Here is a 20,830-nt window from a genome sequence, read left to right on the forward strand (position 1 = left end):
TCATGGAATCAGAAGATGGTGTGGGCTTTTTCTTTTCTGTTTTTAGAGGTGCGGGAGATGGAACCCAGGGCCCAGCAAGCACTAGAACAGGAACTGCACCCTGCTGGTGTAGAACTACGTTGTTAGAAGCCTTTCTTCTGGAAGGGGAGATTACTTCCCTTCAGATATTCCTCTGTGACAATACAGGAGTGTTTAAAAAAATTGACTACCATGCAGTGAATAACTTTGCTTTTCCAAAGCAGGTTTCCTTTTACTTGAGTCACACTTCCAGTCCATTTTGCTTTGGTTATTTTGGAGATGGGATCTCGAGAACTATTTGCCCTGGCTGGCCCCTACCCTCAGTTCTCTCCTTCTCAGCCTCCCAAATAGTTAGGATTACAGGCATGAGTCACTGGTGATCGGCTCTGAGGATTTTTTAAACAAGTATTTTTAAGGCTCTATGTATTCATTGGACTACTCTTCAGATTTTTTAGTTTCTCTGAAACAGGTAATGTCTAATCATGTTTTATAATCTTAACAGACCCTGTTTTCCATGACATTAGTGGAACTGCCTTGTTTAAGTGTCTGAGTCTTTTTTCTATGGGTTCCCCTTTGCTTCTTGAAAGACGTAAAAGTATTGGACTTTTTGTGTGTTCTGTTGCTTTGGGGTGGGGAGGTAGTAGCTTGCTCCTTTAGTGCGTCTTCAGCGTAGTAATACTCTGGGTTCCAGAAGGCTGCACTGGGGGGTGGTGTTCCAATAGTGATGTGTTATCTGAAATATCAGTGTATGGTTTCCATTCAGAAGAAAGTTACCGAGACTGTCATGAAGAGTGATTTAGAGAAGGTTCTTGGGAACTGAGAGTACCTGTGCGAGGTTTTAGAGCACATGTATTAAATCATCTGCTACCCTGTCTACCCTGATATTCATAATGAAGATGGAGAGGAGTTCTGTCTGCTGGCCAGGGCAAAACTGGCTACAAGACATGTGCAGATAGCAGTTACAATTCTGTATGGCTTACTCAAAATTCCTTTCTGTTTATGCCTTTTTAAATGCGTGATACTCAGAAACCCTCACCCAAATCCAAGTCCTTGCAGGCAATGTGATAGTTGAGGGAGCTTCGTGTCAGAGAGCGGGCCTCCAGCGCTGCATCGGCAGCCTGAGTTGCATGTCTATGGTCAGAGCTCAGATTTTCTCTGTTTCAAGTTCCCTGGTCTGGGGAAAGGGGACAAGTGTTGTGAAGGTTAAATTAGGGGCTTTAGCTGAATCTATGATACTTTACTTCTTAAAAGAAAAAATGAGGGGGCTTGGTGGTGCACACTATAATCCCAGCGCTTGAGGCTGAGGCAGGAAGGTCACGAGTTCGAGGCCAGCCTGGGCTACATAGCAAGACCCTGTCTCAAAACACCGAACAGCAGCAACAACAACAAAAGGAAAAGAAAAAAAAAAAGAAGAAAAAGTGAAACCAAGTAAGTATGGAAAGACGGAAGCCTTTATTAAATCTTTTCCTCCCTCCCTCCCTGGGTTTGAACGCAGGGCTTCACACTTGCTAGGCAGGCATTCTACCACTGCAGCCACACTTCCACCCTTTTTGCTCTGGGTGTTTTGGAGACAGTGTATCACTTTTTGCCCAGGCTGGCCTGGACCACAATCATATTTATGCTTCCTGCTGCGGCTGGGATGACAGGCGTGCGCAACTTTGCTGAGCTTTTTCTGTTGAATCAGAATTTCGAGAACTTTTTGCCTGGACTGGCCCGGAACTGGAATCCTCCCGATCTCAGCCTCCCATGTTGCTGGGATGAGAGATGGGCACCATTGTGCCCGTGTATTGGCTGAGATGGGGTCTCATGAACACTTTGCCCAGGCCAGCCTTGAATCAAGATTCTCCCAGTCTCATCCTCCCAAGTAGATACGATTACAGGCATGAGCCACTGGTGCCCAGCTAATTTGTTAAATCTTGATGCTGGGTAGGTGTGTTTGTACCATTTTCTGCCTGGAGACTCATGTAATTGGTCTGGACATTTATGTTTTGTATTTTCAGAGTGCCCTGCAGGTAACTGATGTACAGTTAGGACTGAGAATCGTTGGTCTACAGGGGATCTTTATTACCATGCATGCAAGCCAAGTGCAGTTGATAGGGCATGTTTACAAACCAGAGTCCAGGAATTGGAGTCGAAGAACCTTGTAAGTGTTCGCGTCTTTTGAGTCCAGTGCAGGGCAGCTAGAGGCATCATTGGTGGTGGGCTGCTTCCCTTCCTCCTTCCATTCCTCCCTCCCTCCTCCTTCCTGCAAGGGAAGTGCTCTGCCACTGAGCTACAGGCAGTCAGTCCCAGCCCATGTTCTGCTGTTTGAGAACAGTCTCTTTGATGTTGAATTTGCTCTTTGCCATTCTGCTGGGATCACATTCCTCTCTGCTGCTGGCCTGCACTGGTCTCCTCCGAGCTTACTTCAGTCATCTTGGCACACACCTGGTGCTTTGGAGCTGGAGTAGTGAGCCCCTTTACTGCTGGCAGGTCGTGGCAACAGGTGTTTTAAGGGGAGGGCTGGTGTCGCCAGTGGCAGCAGTAGGTCAAGGGAACTTACTTCTTTAACTGCTCTGTATTCAATGGAAATTTGCTGTTGGTACTAGAAAAAGTAGTTTAGCAGATAGTCTGCCAGAAACGCCTCTGTCGCACAAACGTGAAGCTCCTTACGCTGTTACCTGGAGCATTGTCGGGAGCTAGTCTACATGATGAGGGACTCAGTGAGCACCTAACCTTCAAGAGTGCCTAACTCATAGCCTCATAACAGAGTGGGGAACTTTCTCTATTAAGACATCAGTTCACAGATAGGAAAACCAGGGGGCTTAGTAGAAGCAGTTTTTTTCATCTTGATTTCCCCCTTTCTCCCTAACTTTATTGAGGTATAAATGACAATACAAAATACATGTATTTAAGGTATACAATGTGATGTACATATTGTGAACTGATTACCATAACCAAGCTAATTAGCATCTCCATCATCTTACATAGTTACCATTTTATGTGCATGTAAAACACACATAAAATGTGTAACATAAAACCTCCTTTTAAAAATTAGGAACAGGGAACATGCAAGTCTGTGCATTAGAAAGTTGGCTCAAGTTTCAGTTCTGGAAGGCCATATGGAAATGGGGCTGGTGTGGATGGTGTGGTACAGAATACACAATTGTGGGAAGAGAAAATCTTGTTAAAGACCTGAAAGTCAAAATTTTATTTCTTAACCAATACAAGTAATGTTCCTTTTAGATAGAGAAAATAATTCATATATTTTAAAAAGATAAAGTATTGCTAATATTTATGCTGAAGAGCTATTGCATCCTACTGAAGTTTCGGGCCTTGTGAAATACTGTTTGTTTTCATTGAGCAAGTGTTTATGCCTTGCACTGTGGGCACAGGAAGGAGGACTTGGAGGATTTATGAGATGCAATGTCTTTCTCGCTCTTTGAAGAAATGGCAATTTAAACAGCAATGAAGACTGGTATTCTTAGGAATAAAATACAGAGAGATAATAAGTGTTCTAGGAACTTAGGAACTATCCGCTTGGTCTAGGACCGACATGCAGAGGCTATGTAGACATTCCAGCACTAGTCTTCCTCCTCCTTGCTCCATGGCTGCCTTGGTGTCATACTCCTGCTCAAGGTCAAGGGTTACGTGGCTCTCGACTCTTAACTGTCTCCTGTTTTTGCCCTTGGGCTTCACAAATACATCTTCCAGGACTTTTTTCTTTTTAAGTGGTGCTGGGTCAAACTCAGGGCTTTGTACATGCTAGGAAAGTGCTCTACCACTGAACTACATCCCCAGCCCTATCTCCCAGGACCTTGACACTCCATCCTCTCTGGTGGATATGTCTTGCACACATGTTCTTGTTCTATTTGACCTTAGCCTCTGGGGGTAACCACAATATCCAGTAGATGCCTGGCCCTAGGATCCTCTTCCACAATGGTCCATGTGGTACCACTGTGTCTTGTCTTGCTCCTATTTTTTTTCACTGACGTCTTATTTATTTGTTTATTTGTTTTTATTGGCAGATCATGGTTGTATGGGGGATACATTGTAACATTTACATAAGTGCGTATAACATATCTTAGATTCACCCCTCCATCTTTCTCCTCCTCCTCTCCTCCTTCTTAGAACAGTGTCAGTAGGTTTCGTTGTTCTATTTTCATACACGAATACAAAATACACTCACCACGTTCACTCTCCTTCACCCTTTCCTTCTGCCTTTACACTGGTAGGTATTATCCTCTGGACAGTACCTATTCTACCTTCCTGTCCTTCATTGCTTCGGTGTCTGTTTTTCAGTGGGGTTTTGCCTTGGTATTTTAGACTGCATAAATCAGTCTAACCCTTCCACACTTCCTCACCCTTTTCCCCTACCCTGTATTGTTCAACAGTTTTCAGTGTGTTTCTTGTATCTTGTTCTTACTTAGATGTGATGTATTTCAATATTATTCACTCTCTATCATTCTTTTCTTCTCTTCCTCCTCCCTTAGTCTCCTCTAACAGTCCCACTTCTGGAAACATGTTCTGTATATCTTTATACGCATATATGATAATGCATGTATTTCATTGATCTGTCTTCCATATATGAGATAAAATGTGGTGGGCCTGGGGTTTGAACTCGGGGCTTCATTCTTGCAAAGCAGGTACTCTACCACTTGAGCCATGCCTCCAGTCCGTTTTTCTCTGATTATTTTGGAGATGGGGTCTCACGAACTATTTGCTGGCTTTGCATCACGATCCTCCTGATCTTACCCTCCCAAGTAGCTAGGATTACAGGTATGAGCCATTGGTGCCTGACCTTGTCTTGCCTCTTACTGAGTATCTGCCTCTGGACAGCCTTTAGACACCTACATTTTGTCTTATCTCCAATGCATTTCTCTTCCTTCTATCAACACACAGTACTTTTTTGTCTTCTGTATCTCTTTGCATTTGAGTTTGGACATCACCATCTACCCAGCTTCCCAGCATGAAACAAAAGGGTAATCACTGTCTCTCTTTCATTTGGGCACTCACCTACTTACCAGTTATGTCTTTGGCCTTGGCCCCTGCTCCCTTGTCTCCACCTTCTCTGAGTACCCCAGGTGGCCCTTCTCTGTGTACTCTAGGTAGCAGTGCCAGCTCTCATGTCTGTAATAGGTCCTGTTTCCCTACCCCACATCCTCTTACCTGTCTCTGCATACTGCTTTTGAATTTGCCTTTCTGAGTATTTCTGCTGCCTCTTGGCTGACTATGCTCTGAATGTCAGACTTGGAGGCATAGTTTCAAAAGCCTCTTCCCTGTCTTGTCCCAGCCTGCCTCTCAGCCTCTCTTAAACAGTCCTTCCCACCCCCCAACCAAGTTTCAACTCATACTAGTTTGTCAGTGTTAATTGCACAGTGTGTCATAACAGTTCTGGGTCTGTGTCTTTCTACTTACTGTTCCTTAGGCTGAGGAATCCCCAGCCTTTGAGGTCTTATGTCTATCCTATCAACAAAGAACCCAGTACCCAGACCAGAAAGTTGCTCCTCTATGAATTATGACTAATGGCCCCAGACAGAGATGGTGGCACTGCTCTGCATTTTTTTTTTTTTTTTTTTTTTGGTGGTACTGGGGCTTGAACTCAGGGCCTTCACCTTGAGCCACTCCACCAGCCCTGTTTTTGTGAAGGGTTTTTTGAGATAGGGTCTAGCAAACTATTTGCCCAGGGCTGGCTTTGTACTGCGATCCTCCTGATTTCTGCCTCCTGAGTATCTAGGATTATAGGTGTGAGTCACCAGTGCCTGGCTCTGCTCTGTGTTTTTAGTGTACCTTGTTTATGTCTCTTTTACACCAGTGTCTGTGAACTCTGACCTGCAAGTCATATTTGTGCATCCAGTTATATCCTGGATGCTGGTAACCACACGTGCTCAGTTCTTTGCCAGATAGATGAAGGCCCATACTAAATTGAGTTTTAAAGCCTGGGAAGTGGGGCTGCAGACTGGCTCAAGTGGTAGAGCACCTGATCAGCAAGTGTGAAGCTCTGAGTTCAAACCCCAATACTGCCAAAAACAAAACAAAACCAAAAAAAAAAAAAAAAGCCCTGGGAAGCTTTTGGCTGTGTGTTTAATGTTGGGTTTTATTTCTTAATCATCCTTAAATTTTGGTTTAGTATAGTGTATCTGCCTCATGTGCCTATAATTTAAAGCATAATTACTATGCGAATCTGTTTAAGAAGGATATGTTTCTAATTTTTTTTTTTAGTAGGACTGGGGTTTGAACTCACTTGCAAAGCAAGCACTCTAATGCTTAAGCCACATCTCCATTTTGCTGTGGTTATTTTGGAGATGGGGTCACTTGAACTGTTTGCCTGGGCTGACCTTGAACCTTATCCTTCAATATCAACCTCCCAAGTAGCTGGGATTACCGGCATGAGCCAGTACTGGTGGTTCTGGGGTTTGAACTCAGGGCCTCATACTTCCCAGGCAGGCACTCTACCATTTGAGCCACTCCACCAGCCCAATTCTTTAGTTTTGATAAGCGGCTTTTTCAGTGTTCAAGATGTCCTTCCACTGTAGACTGCTGTTTCCAGTTAAAACACTCTATTACTAGACAGATATGTTCTGTTATTTTCCTTTATATGTGATATTTTCCAGTAACCACATAAAATATATAAATATAGTACACATTAAAATTAAAACATAAATTCGCTAGTGTTCTATCTAATTGGTCCTAGAGTTAAATGGCACAGTATGTACAGGAACCCTTGCTGGGGATATCGCTCAGTAGTAGAGTGCTTGTCTGCAGAGAGAAGATCTTATGTTTATTTTTTGAAGTCCTTATAAGTTCTTGAATTGTGTAGGTTATATACATTTTTTCTTTCAGTACTGGTATTTGAACACAGGTTCTCAGGCATGCTAGGCAGGTGCTCTGCCCCTTGAGCCACGCCCCCAGCCCTTTTTGCTTTAGTTATTTTTCAGGTAGGGTCTCAAGTTTTCGTACTGTACTACGGTCCTTCCTACCTGTGCCTCCCCTGTAGCTGAGAGCACACGCATAAATCATCATAGCCGGTTTGTTGCTTGAGAAGAGGTCTTGCTAACATTTTGCCTGGTTTGGCCTCAAAGCACAGTCTTCCTGATTTCTGCCTCCTGGGATTTCAGGTGTAAGTTAAATTTAATTTTTTTCTTTTGTGGCACTGGGTTTGAACTCAGGGCCTTGTACTTGATAGGCAGGCATTCTACCATTTGAGCCATGCCCCCAGCCTTTTTTGCTTTTGTTATTTTTTGAGTAGGGTCTCGCTAAAAGTGAGATAAAATGCCTGGGCTGGCCTGAACCATGATCCCTGATCCTTCTAGTTACAATTCTGGTATAGTGGGATGGCAGGCACCATTACGCCCAGCTGGTTTTTTTTGGCCGGGGGTGGGGGGGGGGTGGGGGGGTGGGGGGTGGGGGGGTAGGGGGGGTGGGGGTGGTGGGAGGGCGGGGGAGGGTTGTTGGTATGAGGTCTTGTGGGCTTTTTTTCCCGTGTCTGGTTTCAAACTACCAGCCTCCCAATCACCACCTCCCAGGTAGGTAGGGTTACAGATGTGACCACTGAACCCAGCTTAAATTTAACGGTTTTTTAATTAAAAGAAACTTTTAGCCAGGCGTGGTCACCTGTAATTTCAGCACTTTGGGAGACAGAGGCAGAAAGAAGCACCAGAGACCGAGTTATATAGTGAGACCTCATCTCAAAAATTTTTAATAGAAATATCATAATTCTACATATTTATGTGATTGCATGTGATGTTTTGATTCGTGTATACATTTTGTAATGCTCAAATCAGGGTAAGTGTAACACTTGTCATTTCTGTGTGTTGAGCACATTCAAGCCTTGTTGCTGCCTGGGGATATACATTGTTGCCCTAGCAGCCCAAGCTGCTTGCTCCCATCTGATTGTAGCTCCCCACGCCCTTCCTCCCTCCTTCCCTCCCTCCCTTACTGATCCCAGCCCCTGGTGACCACTATTCTGCTCTGGTTCTATGAGATCAACATTGTTAGATCCCCACATCTGAGTAAGATCATGTGATGCTTGTCTTTCTGTGCTCGGCTTATTTCATAATGTCCTCCACTTCCATCTTACTGTCTCACATGACAGGATTTCCTCTTTTGATTTTTGAAACAGCATCTTGCTATGTAGCCCAGGCTAACCTCATTCATACTTGAGAGTCCCCTGCCTCAGCCTTTTGGGTGCTGGAATTACAGGCATGAACCACCACACCCGGCCTGGATTTCCTCCTTTTTTGGCAAAGTAGAATTTCACTGTGTATAAGTACCACATTTTCTTTATCCCTTCATCAGTTGGTGGACATTGAGGTTTTTATAATACAGTTTTAAACATTAGGGCAAGAGACATTTGAGAATGATAGGTTGTCGAAGTACAGTAGTCACTCAGTGGAATAATAAAATACCTACTCTTTTTAGAAAACATATATTAGTTATTTTAAGTTCATTAAATGTCTAAATGTCTTTTCTACAAATCTAATTATGTGGCCCTAGGATTTAAAAAGCTGTCTTATAGTTGCGGTGTTCTGTATTTTGTAGATTCTTATTAGTAATTTACATAGTCATTGGGTAATTTGGCTTATTTAATCCTGTTCAATATGCTCTTTAAAATTAAGTCTGACTGCCAGTAAGTGGCAACTAAGAAAGCCAAGGTAGCTTAGTACCCATCAACCAACTTCTCCTCCCCCGCAGCCCAGCAGCCACCATTTTACTGTCACCTCCTCTGAGATCAACTTGTTTTACTCCGTGTATGAGTGATATTTCATTGATAGTAGATCCAAGATTCATTTTCCTTTTGAATTTGACTTAAACACTATGGTGTTTAATTGGAAAAAAAAATGCCTTGCTCAGGTCCAGGCAAAGGAAGCCAGCCTAGGGTGGGAGGCGTGCTGGGGCCCTGGATGCCTCCCCACTCATAAGCTGAGCACACTGCCAGCTGTGGGAGACTGGTGTGGATGCTGGCCCCAGGAGAGTGTTTAAGTGTGTAAGAACATAGGTGTTTCAGATCTGGGAAGTTCTTCTGGGTCCTTAATGTCTTGACGAGAGCATATTAGAACACGCTGTGTGTATAGCCACACTCCAGTTGTGTAAGTGTGAAACAGGACTAAAAGGAGGAATATTGGACTTCAAGAGTTTTTTTGGTTTTGGTTTGTTTGGGGGGGGTGTTCTTTTTTTGTTTGTAGGAAAGGGCACTAATTTCATTGTGAGGAATGGGGAAGAGGCCTATGGGACATTTAGTCCCGATGTGGGTATATCCTGCCATTGTACCCTGAGAGGACCCAGCCAGCACCTGTTAGAAGAAGCCTGTGTGATTCTAGATCGTTACTGCATTGATGGGGTGGCCTCCCACAGCCACTCACTCTGGAGGCCCCATAGACACAGGTGCTACTGCCTAGCTGTACCTGAGAGTAGTTGTAATGTCACATCACAGTGTGCCCCTAGGACACCTAATGAGATTTGTCTGGGTTTTCTTGTGTTAATTTAAGGTCTTTCTTACATTCCAACCCAGATATTACATCTATATGTAAGATTACATTTGTAATTACGATTTTCATATTTAGGGATGTTTCTTGGGAACTCAGATGTAAATGAATTTTACTGCCTTTACCACCTTCTGTCCTCTGGGAACTTAGTCCTGTGTGGTGAATTCTAGTCCATTGAGTTCTGGATGTTGCAGGGTCTATTGTTCAACCACGATGTTATCTGGTAGAATACCAGAGACAGGATTGGAGGAACAACTGAGAGTCAGTTAGAAAATATGTATATCAAAGCACATATAAGTACGACAAAGAGCCACAAACCCAGCAGGTGTGTGCAGAGAGCTCCACCTACAGAACTGCATGAAGGCATGTCCTCGGCCATCTTAGAAGGGCCGTGGAGCTTAGCCAACCTGATATGCTTTGAAAGAGGACAGTGGCAGTATCGATAGTTGTGACCAGGTAATGGCAGGAAGCCTTGGCCGGCTGTCCTCTGGCTTCCACCACACTGCCTTACTGTCGTCCACTTTGCTGACATTGCACTTAGTGGTTGCTGTGTGCCTTGTTAGTCATGAGGACAGCAGAGTGAGTCTGTGATTCAAGTCAAGGTTGTGTTTCCATCTAGGCCTAGAACACAAAGAGCGTGAAACAAAAGTATTTGGAAAACAACAGGCAGTCTGTGGTTCAAAGCGCTGAGTTCACACGTGCGTTAAGGCGTGCATTTTGGTCTGGGTGATTAAAAAGGAAGATTCTATTGTAGTGATCACAACATACAAGAAATGAAGTAGTAGCCTTTTATCTGGGATGATTTGTACAATGCTAAAACTCATAGTATTTCTTTAAAAACCTAACGTGTTTGAAATACACACATTGAACACTTTCCTGCTGTTTTTACTTATTTTTATATTCAAGGCTAGTGCTGTAAATAAAAGGTCAGAAGCCACACCAGATATTCCTTTATCCAGATCTACTCACCTCCCCTTCCCCTGCCCGCTATGAGGCCCCCAGTGCTGGCATGGTCTTTGGAAAGGGGAGCACAGAGGACACGTGTTCACTTAGCCAACTGCAGTCTTGCTTGCTGGTCCCAGGCGCTGACTGGGCCTTGGCACGGCCTGGTAGGGGATGGACTTGGCCCCTTCCTTCAAGGGTCCCAAATTCAAGTCTGAGGCAGAAGCTGTGCTCGAACAGTGCTACAGGAGCTGGGATCTTGGCATCCTTGCCAAAAGAAAGGCTCAGAACTTAAGTGAAGAAGGAGAGCTTTACTAACAAGAGGCTGCCGAACGGGTCTGAGTTTCCTCTGCCCCTGTCCTTTTCTTAAGTCTACATAAGGAGATGGGAAGAAATTGAAATGGGGTAACATTTCTTAAACATTCTCCCAGTGTGGAACTCTGTGTTAGGCGCTTTACATGGGCCATCTCGTTTCCCTCTCAGAACAACTCTTTAAAGTGCACATGCTGTTAATATCTCTTACAGGTGAGTGACTTGCGGGGGTCACACAGTGAGCAGGAGGGGTGGGCTGGAAGCATGACTCTAGCTCTTGCTCTTCTGCACACCATGCCTTGCGCCCTGGGCTTGGAGACCAGCCCAGCCATGGCCATGGCGCTGCAGTAAATGATGTAAGTGGTGTCCAGACATTATAACATTGATTCACAAGGGAGAAAGCTATTCTCTTTGTACTGTCTTTTAATCTGTGTCATTTCCCCCTCCCCTAAAATGTTCTCCAAAAGCTTTAATTTGACATTGCTAATCTCTCTTCTGAAGGAAGAGAGAGCCAGTGCAGGCCCAGAGCCTTCAGCAAGAACCGTAATTTACAAACTCTCTCTTACACTCAACCTTCTCATTTTGGCAAGTGATACCACTTCCTGTGTCTGATTGTGACAGAAAGTTTTCTTTAAATAAAGTAGAAATAAAGTCTGTTAAAGAAAAACCCTAAGTCCAGATAGGATGCAGATGTGATCAAGTTGTGAAGATAGTATGGGAATTCATAATTTGGGGAAATACTCTGTCTGGAAGCAATTGAGGAGTAAAGACAAAATTAGACAGCCCTTGGGATGGGGTGGGAGCGCTTTTACCTTGGAGGCAGAGGGCTGGTAACTTTGCCCTGTCCATCTGAGCCTTTCCTTTTTTCATGTTTGAGAAGTCACATGGCAAGGCACTAAGTGTCTGATTTGTGGATCCCTGTTCCAGACGTGCTGATTTATAACTTTATGAACATTTTTGGCATTGCTATCTTTAAATCCGAAAGATGTGTATGCAGTAAGCTTCAATCTGGCGTGTTGGTTCTTAGAAACCACTAAATTCTACTGTGCTACCTAAATTTTGACAATACCTCAAGTTATCAATTGTTTGTTAGTTTTCCTGGCACTGCCACAAGAATAAAAGAAATACCTATTTAAACTTCTTTACACAGTGGTAGAAAAGTTCTCAGTTGAGCAGGTATAACTCACCAAATGGTAATTCCTTTCTTTTTTTTTTTTTTTTTTTTTAGGACAGCACAATTAGATTTTGGTAAGATTGAGACTTCAGCATCTCTTGGTCTGTTTGTCAGGACAGATTCACAAGTAGTTTGCAAGTGCTCATGAACAAATCAGGTTAGTAATCCAGTGATAGAAGCACAAATAGGTTGTCCTCAGGCGATGGGCCCAGCATGTAAGCACAAGTGGCATGAAATGATGAAGTTGTATTCTATTAGGCTCGGTGCGAGGGGGCCAATGTCATCACCTGAGTGTGGCCGCATTCCTGCAATACAACCTCATCTGTTCCGTCAACTAGTTTTGCTCTGATCAATAAGCAGTTTTCTGTGGCCTTTCACTGCTGTCAGATGTCATTGAGTGATGTAAATGCACATCAGAAACTAGAAACTTGACAGCTCGCCCAGGGTGGGAAGGGAGCGAGGAGAGGGAAATCACTGCAATGGATGTGGTTGACAGCTGACATCTCCTGGGGTAACTGACTGGATACTGTAGCAGCCAGCACTTTTCCCACATAAACACGAAGGAAAAGGATCCTGTACGTGTAAAAGATGGAGCAGATGTTTTAAGGGGCAAAAAAAGTTCAGTCTAATGATTGTGTAGGTTAATTCTGTAAAACATAATTAAAAGTAATTAGTTAATGCTAGTTTTTTTTATGATGCTGGTTTTTAACAAAGAATAATTTAGGCAAATGGAAATAATATATTTCTACCCATTTTCTCCATCACTCACTGCCAGAACTGTTAAGTAGGAAACTTTGTCAGTCCCAAAAGAGCTGTAGCCCAAAAGATGGTTGTTTATTCTAACAGTATTCATGTGGTAGGTTGTATGTAGGTAGGAAAGGAAAATCAGGAAACGCTCTTCCCTGAAGAGAGGTGGGACTGCCTGTTACCTAGAAGGGAAGGACACAGGCTGACTTCAGATATGCACAAAGCACAGCCATCAGGGTGGTTCCCAGTGAGAAGGGGGCGGGGACGTGCAGGGACAGGGTCAGAGAGTGCTTGGAGTTGTGAGGGAGACGTTCTGTCCCAACTCTGTTCTCTATTTTTAAGTTTTGATTTCAAATCATATGATTATATTACCTAATCAAAATGTTAAAATATAAAAAGACTATTTATTCCACATATGGAATTGTCTTAAAAGTGTTTCCTAGTAGGAAAAGAAATATGGCATGACTTTTATCAAAAGACGCTGTTCTGGGAACACCCTCATCAGCATCTGCGTCAGCAGATCTAAAGGAAAGGATTAAAACACAGGAATAGGGGTTACAAATCCTCATCAGATGGTATTTTAAATGATTTTGATGTTACTGACTAACATGCAGGAAACTTAGGTCATGAGAAACAGAGTTCCTATTTACTGAATGCTTACTGTATGTTAGATGCATGTATACTTTATAGGTACATACTTCATGTAAACACCACGGAGAAAGTGTTATTGCCTCTATTGAACAGATGCAAGACTGGTGCTCAGAGAGTTTAAATAACAGCCTAGGTCACAGCCAGTCAATGGAAAGTTGAAATTTGACCCCGGTGTCTGACTGTAGGGTGGAGGTTCCAGGCTGGATGGTTCCTGACTGCCTTTCGAGATCAGGTAGAGGTGGAGGTGGAGGTGGGAGGGAATGCTGCTAATACATGGAAAACTGGGCTTTGGATATTGTCAGCTCATTCCCTTCTCCTGCTGTTCCATAAAACTGGCTTGAAGAGAACCTTCTCTGTCCTCATATATACATGCCAGGCGCTTCCTACAGTACATGAATAGGCTGCAGATGTCCTTTGATGTGCCCTGTCACCTTCTTCCAGTCATGTTCTGAATGGGAACTAGTACCTGGCTGGAACTTCCTTCTCGTGCTTCGAAGTCATGTCACCAACATGGACGCTGATCATGGTAACAAGTGATCCTGTCAGACATGGAGCATGTTGCTTCATTGTGATGTGCTAATCGGGATATGAGATTGTACCCATGTTTATGTGGGTCCCTGTTATCAAGACACTTGGCAGGACCTCACCGGTCTCTCCTCCAGTATCCTTTCTCTGAAGTACGGCTGAAATGATTCCACTTCTCTTTAAAATTCCTTTCCCCGGTGGTACTGCTCACCTCCACGGTAGTTCTGATACTCCACTAGTAGATTACGGTGTTCTCTCCCCCTTGTTGGAAACAAGCTGCTGATGTCACCTTTAATCTGGCACTGATGGCACTCTGTGGATGCCCTCTGCTTGTCCCTTTCTCCGTAAGCCAGACTGCATAGTCGTGTCCCCCCCCCCCCACCCCCCGCGCCCCACAGTGCTCTTTCTCGGCTTGTTTCCTTTCCTCTGGGAACACTTGCTACCACTCAAAGTTGTACTGCCTTGTCTTCCCTGGAGGTGACGCTGCCTTCTGCACGTGAGGCTGAGGACAACCCTGTCCCTCCCTGGACCAGCACCCCACAGCACGCTGGGACTTCTCCCTCAACTCAATTCACAGAGCAGTCTTCCCTGGGTCTCACATGAAGGGGGAAGGGAGAAGAGCCCTCACTGAGAGAGTACTTAAAAGGTCACAGTGACTTGAGTTTTTTTGGAGACAGAGTTTCCCTGGATAGCCCAAGCTGACCTTGAACTTAGAATCTTCCTGCCTCCTGAGTGCTGGGATTATAGATGTGTGCCACCATGCCCTGCAGGACTTCATTTTAAATGCCAGCCATCCGCTTTTTTCTTTTCACTTTCTTAATGTTTAAAGGCCCAGCTTTCTAATTGTTATGAGTTCATTTTTTAGTTGATGTAATTACAACATGCTAAAGTGAAACATTACAAACACAAAAGTTCAAAGTGGAAGACAGTTTAGGAGAAGACTTTGGAGGGCTCAGCGTCTTCTTTTAAACCTTCTCTCACCTTTCCCTGCTCTCAGCTCCCCAAGTGAATCTGGTTCTTCTGCCAAACTTACCTTCCTACTTTGTCTTCTTCTGGCCTCAACAGCCCTGTGGGCTTCAGGCCTCACCTACCAGGAGACTGAGCCTGATCGGGGCCTCCCTTTTCAAGCTCTCAGTTGCTCTTCCCTTGCGGCATCCATGTGATGATTCTTACCAGTGTTCACTCTGTTGCCAGTGTGAAGCACGTGCTTACACCAGAAATGATCAGTCCTTTAAACTGAATAAATAAATAAATAAAAAGTAATTAGAGTCAGAAGTGAGAGGAAATGGTTTACCAAGATAGCATGGCCCTTTAATATCTGAATTAGGACAAAACCCACAGCACTTTCCACTCTGTCTGGTTTTTGTTTCTTTATTAGTTGTGTGGGTCCACACATGGGACTTGTTCAGTCTGACTGTGTTCCAGGGAGACCTGGGTCTCTGTTGTTTGTCTTTGGTCCTTCTGTGGAGCTGGTCTCTGCTGGTGCATTTCCTAGACCCTTCTTGAGGCTGATCTATCACTTATAAAGCTATAAGCTGAATGATTCTTGCTTTCCTTGTTTCAAATTTTGTGTTTAAATTATCCGGGGCTTTTGTACTTTAGAGTTCTTGTTCTAAGTCTTGTTCTGACTGCTTTCTTATCAAAGGCTTCCTCTTTGAATGGTCAGTCTGGGGCCTTTGTCTTTAACACTGGGCCCTCAGGCTCTACGTTAGTTATTTATCTGATTTACACCATCCGCGCTTATTGCCTCTCTTTAAAGAAAGAGGTGATGTACCCACCAGTGGCACAGGGTCTGTTTTCCCACATCATACTGACTGGGTCAAGTAGTAATCTTTCTTCTTGCAGCTGCCAGAAATTGCCTTGTCTAGTGGGTGATTTGGATTGTGGGCATGGCATCCTCTGTCTTGATCTTTTTTTTTTTTTCTCAGATCTTGACTAGAAATGTGCTAGCTGCCCTTTATTTACTGTGTTACTGGGATCTATAACATGTCCCTGTAATTCCTTTGCTTGTTTTCTCCAGAAGTCCTTGACTGCTTACTCAGGGTCCGAATCTTTCCTGCTCTTCCAAGGCCTTGGGGAAAAGGAAAGTCCTGGTCCTGCTGTGGTTTCTCCATGGAGAAGACTATCTCATTTGACAATGACCCTAAAATACAGCATCTGGAACTGAGCACATTCCTTCCCATGTGATTTGCTGTGGACCTCGTACGCATTCTTTATAGAATTAAAGGGATGCACATGCTGTGTGTTTGCTTGATTGATTCTGTTCCTCTTTCTTCCCTTTGCTTCAAATTTTGTTGCCAGACATTTAAGAAAGAGGACTTGAAGGAAGCTACTGTGGCGTGGTTTTGAGTTTGGAAACGTATCTTCAAACTATGGTGGTGGTGATGTGGTCATCATGAATATTTAGGTGTTGGGGTAAGGACTTGGCCAAAGTTCATTAGCACCGAATCTAGATACCGTGAAGCACCATTCTTCACACGCCAGGTGAGTAAGTATGAGGCAGAGCTGGAGGTGGCCACTGGAGCTTTGTGGTGTTCAAGGCAAGTCATAGATCCTGTTCTGAATGAGGGCAGGAAAGGTTGTCCTGGGGAAATACAGGATCACAGGAGTAAAGGTTCCCAGGACTACATTCGATGATCAACTTCCAAGATAGTCAGCCGTGGCCATGGCCTGGGGGCTAGACCACTGATCTTCAGAGAGGCTTTCAGAATACCATTTGCTTTTCTGATCTTCCTTTAATCTCATCTATAAAGTGATGATAATGATAATAGTGTGCGCCTTGTGCCTCCCATGAGCTATTAAATAATATCACAGTATCGAGGGAAGATGATTTATCTGATTGTTACATGACTTAAATCTTTCCTAGACATCTTTGTTTAGGGATTATGTTAGTTGGTTCAGGCTGCCCTAACAAGATATTACAGACTGAGTGGTTTAAACAATAGGAATGTATTTTCTCACTGTCCTGGAGACTGGAAGTCCAAGATCACTGTTGGTTTGTGGTGTCTCTTTTGTCCTCACATGGCCTTTCTGTGTTCAGAAAATGCCACATCCCTCATCTCTTTGCCTGTAAGGACACCTACTCTTGTCAGATCAGGCCCTACTCTTACTACCTTACTTATCTCCTCAGAGGCTCTATCTCTGCATGCAGTCACATTGAGAATGAGGACTTCAGCACATGAATGGGGAGGGTCACGATACAGTCTATAACGGGGTGGGGACTCCATTTACAGAGTTTGTTGTTTGCCCACCACCAGTGTTGAGTGGCCATGTAACGAATACTCTCCCATTCACCCATAATCAGAAAGTCAAATTACCATTTGAATGACTTCCGATCAAGTTGCACCCTCAGTTATCCCGTAGAACTTTTTAGAAAGATAATTTGGTTTATATTACTGGGATAGCACTTTCGCATATTGCTTTATGTTAATTATATTTACTTGTCTTTTCTTTACTAAGTTTTAAGCCTCATGAAGCGGTAGGTTAGAATTTGTATATATGACACCATCCTCTGTCTAGTGTCTGCTCCAGAGCCTAGCATAGATTAGTAACTCAGTACATATTTCATAGCCTTTAGAGCGGAAACAGTGTGTGATGGCCATCTAGTTTAACATAATGATATATTTACAGAAGGAAGGAAAAAGGAGATCTAGAAGAGTTAAGTGTTTAGCAAAGTCGCAGAGTCCTAGAGAAAGAGCGGAAAGGTTGTTCCTACGCTGTGCAATGCCCACCCTGCTATGAATAAAGTTTAAATGAGGTTAAAACTTGTGATTTAAGGGGGTTGCTTACTGTTTTAGATACATCTCCTCTCTGCACATACAAATTCAAGGGTCTAATCTGTAGAAAAAATTTTTTTATGCTCTTAGTACAACTTTTTGCCACTTATTAAGACTTCAGAGATACAAACCAGTAGCTCAGTAATTGCTTTCTTGAATCTGCCTTTAATAATTACATTTAGTAAAGCTGTATCGAAAATTAGAAAGGCAGAGACTAATGGAAAACTAGATTTTTTACTGAATTAGAAAGCAAGACAATCCATATATTGACAACACTTCAAGTTGAAACAGATCAGGAAAACTGTTTTGGACTGTTTGTGCAGAGGCAGACCTGGGCCTGATGGGCAGTGGCACCCACGTTTTATGGAAGCAGAGAAACTCTTAGAGAGTTCATGTAAGTCGGCATGTGGAGAGGAGAGAGTCCAGCTCTGATTTAGAGACAGGTCATTTGAATCTTTTAAAGCCTGAATTTCTCCTGGTACTAACAAAGAAGTAGAAAATAAAGATTTGTGTTAATGAAGTGTGGATATCTTTGAATAAGAAAAAGTACAAAACTCATTTGGGGTCATATCTTACCATCAGAAAGAAACTCAAGCAGGAAAATAGTGAGGTACTTCATCGGACTTGCATCTGTAGTATTGTGGTGTTGTCTTCATGGCCAGGAAAATGGGTCATTTTAATTCTCTTGTATTTCAAAAATTATATTAAAGCAATCTCAATAGTTAGATTAACTGTGGGTTGCTTAGATATTAGGAAGTAATTGATGTAATAATTTTGATTGGAAAAACAAAACACCTATAGGTCTTCTTCACTTATCAGGGGAGTGTGTTTTTAGATACAGCCCAGTAGCCTGCTAAGGCACTGCCTTCCTCCCAGGTAAGACCCTGGCTATGCAGTTCACACACATTGGGTCCAAGGAGCCCTTCCCATATGCAAGGTTATAACACGGGGTTATAATAACTTGAGAAAAAGACCCTGGTTTTGTATGTCCCGTCACCATGGATATCCTAGCTAAATCTTGTTTAATAGTGACCACCCCTTCTGGAGAATGAGTGAAAGCGTTTGCTTACAGCCTTTGGCAGTGGGAGGTTTATGTGTCCCTCTAAGCACGAGGAAACTAGAGAAGTCAGATCCATAGTCTCATACAGCATTTATTGCATTTCCTTTCTGGCCAAGCACGAGAGAAGAGTGAGGAAAAGGAGGCAATGGGATGAGAAGAGATCAGAGAGCATGTGGCTGAGCCTCCTTGAGAATCCCCGCCTAGCCAGGCGTGTATGTTTCGTAGCGCTCTCTGATTTCACGACCAGAACCCGTCCGCAGAGTAGAGAAGTAGGTAGGCAGGGTAGGTAGAATAGAGGGTAGGGTTGTCCTGATGGAGAACTGAATGTGCTGTGTGGTAGGAGAGGTGCAGACTGAGACCATTTCTGAAGTGGCGATTTGCACAGTAGGCAAGCAAGCCTGTGGGGTTAGTTAGGAATAAATTGGTGTTTGTTTGCTCTGCACAGAAATTGTGCATACGACTCAGACTCTGCCTTTAAACAGATGTGGAAAGAAGTACTCCTGACAAAGCTGTACACTGGTTGTTATACTTAGCAAAACATTAAGATGTGGAAAAGGCAGGCTGGAGGCATGGCTCACGTGACAGAGCAACTGCTTAGCAAGTGCAAGGCCCTGAGTTCAAACCCCAGTGCTGCAAAAACAAAAACCCTAATTGTAAAAGCAATTTGGCTCTTGAACTACATGTACTGCTCTTAAGCCACTTTGTTTAGAGCTGCTCCCGCTCGTCCTTGGGGAGTGTATGTTCCTGCTTTTATTCACTCATATTCTCAATAAAATTCTACTATTTCACAAAAAAATTTTTTAACAAGATTAATTGTATTATTTTATTATGTGAATCTTCTGAGACATGCTATGGTGTACTATCATTTGTTAGTCCTTTCTTTAAAAAGTAGGTTGTTTGTAATATTTTTATCATTGTAAACACATTTAAAAATATTTTTTATAATTACAAATACACCTTTTCATTTTTTTTGGTGAGACTGGGATTTGAACACAGGGCTTCATGTTTGCAAAGCAGGCACTCTACTGTTTGAGCCACACCTCCAGTCCATTTTCCTCTGGTTGTTTTGGAGATGGGGGTTGCTCAGACTCTGCCTGGCTGGCCTCAAGTAGCATTTCTCCCAGTTCAGCCTCCCAAGTAGCTGGGGTAACAGGGCTCTTTTTACTTGTAGCAGTCATACTTCGCTTTGGTTTGGTACCACTGCATTCAGGGAATAATAGTGCATAGCAGTGTATTACGTATGTGGCTCTATTAGGGAGGCGTAACCATCTCAATGTCTTTTTGCTCTGTTTCTGGTCTTCGTATGTCCTTTTCACATTAACTTGTTATTGTGATGTAGCCCATGGAAGACTACGTAATAAAACTAGTATCTTTCTTGCTGTCAGCTGTATTGAAATTGGATGTATTTTGTTGTTTTGACAGTACTGGGGTTTGAACTCAGAACCTGGCACTTGCTAGGCAGGCACTCTGGATGTACTGTTTATCTCTGAGGGCCAAGCAGCTTACTTTTCTGAAAAGTTTGTGTCCATATGGAGGTGATACTGTGAATTTTATTCTGAAAAAGGATAGGCTTGGCCCAGCCATGACAAGTAGTGGTGGGAGGGATTAACTCCCTGTTCTGTGAACTGCCTTAACGGACTTGATGAAAAAGTTTCCTTTAAGTGTGCACTGGCTCCCAGGAAAATTCCAGGCAGATTAACAGTTGTGCTGTGTCTGTTTATGGAGAGGAAGAAAAAAATTCACATCCCGGTGCTTATGTGGAAATCTACTCACTAAACCTAGGGTGAAGCTTGCAGGAAAGGTCTGGTTTCCCTGCACCTGGAGCAGGGTAAGAGTTCCCAGATGTTGACAGGCTTTTGGGGGTGGTGAGCATTAGATCTGCATTTTCACTGTTTCTAGAGGCCACATATGTCATGTCACTAAGTAGGAGTGACACATACAAACAACAGAAACCTTCAGACTGATTATATTTTTGCAAGTCAACACCTTTTCTTGAATCCATTGTTGTTTCTTTAAAGCAGTCAGACAAATTAAGTGATTATGATATATCATGTAACTGGGGGACTCTGTTTGGGGCAAAAGAAATCAATACAAGAAGCGCTTGGTGTGGCCTTTCCGCTCCCTTTCCTGCCCAGCTCCTCACATGGGGCGGAGATGCTGA

At 43.4% G+C, this 20,830-nt stretch overlaps 1 protein-coding gene across 5 annotated transcripts in view; it reads left to right on the forward strand.

Moving 5' to 3' along the window:
- The window catches only part of Snx24 (sorting nexin 24), a 145,586-nt gene that overhangs the window by 44,501 nt on the left and 80,255 nt on the right, over positions 1 to 20,830 (forward strand). Inside the window, exon 1 of one of the 5 annotated variants that reach the window (XM_074076567.1) lies at positions 11,990 to 12,067. The exons of the other annotated variants lie outside the window; for them this stretch is intronic. The gene's annotated coding sequence lies outside the window, so the exon portion shown is untranslated. Of the gene's footprint in view, positions 1 to 11,989; positions 12,068 to 20,830 lie in introns of those variants that run through there. 5 annotated transcript variants of the gene reach the window in all.

Source organism: Castor canadensis, chromosome 6 (genome assembly GCF_047511655.1).
Source record: "Castor canadensis chromosome 6, mCasCan1.hap1v2, whole genome shotgun sequence".
Lineage (NCBI taxonomy): Eukaryota > Metazoa > Chordata > Mammalia > Rodentia > Castoridae > Castor > Castor canadensis.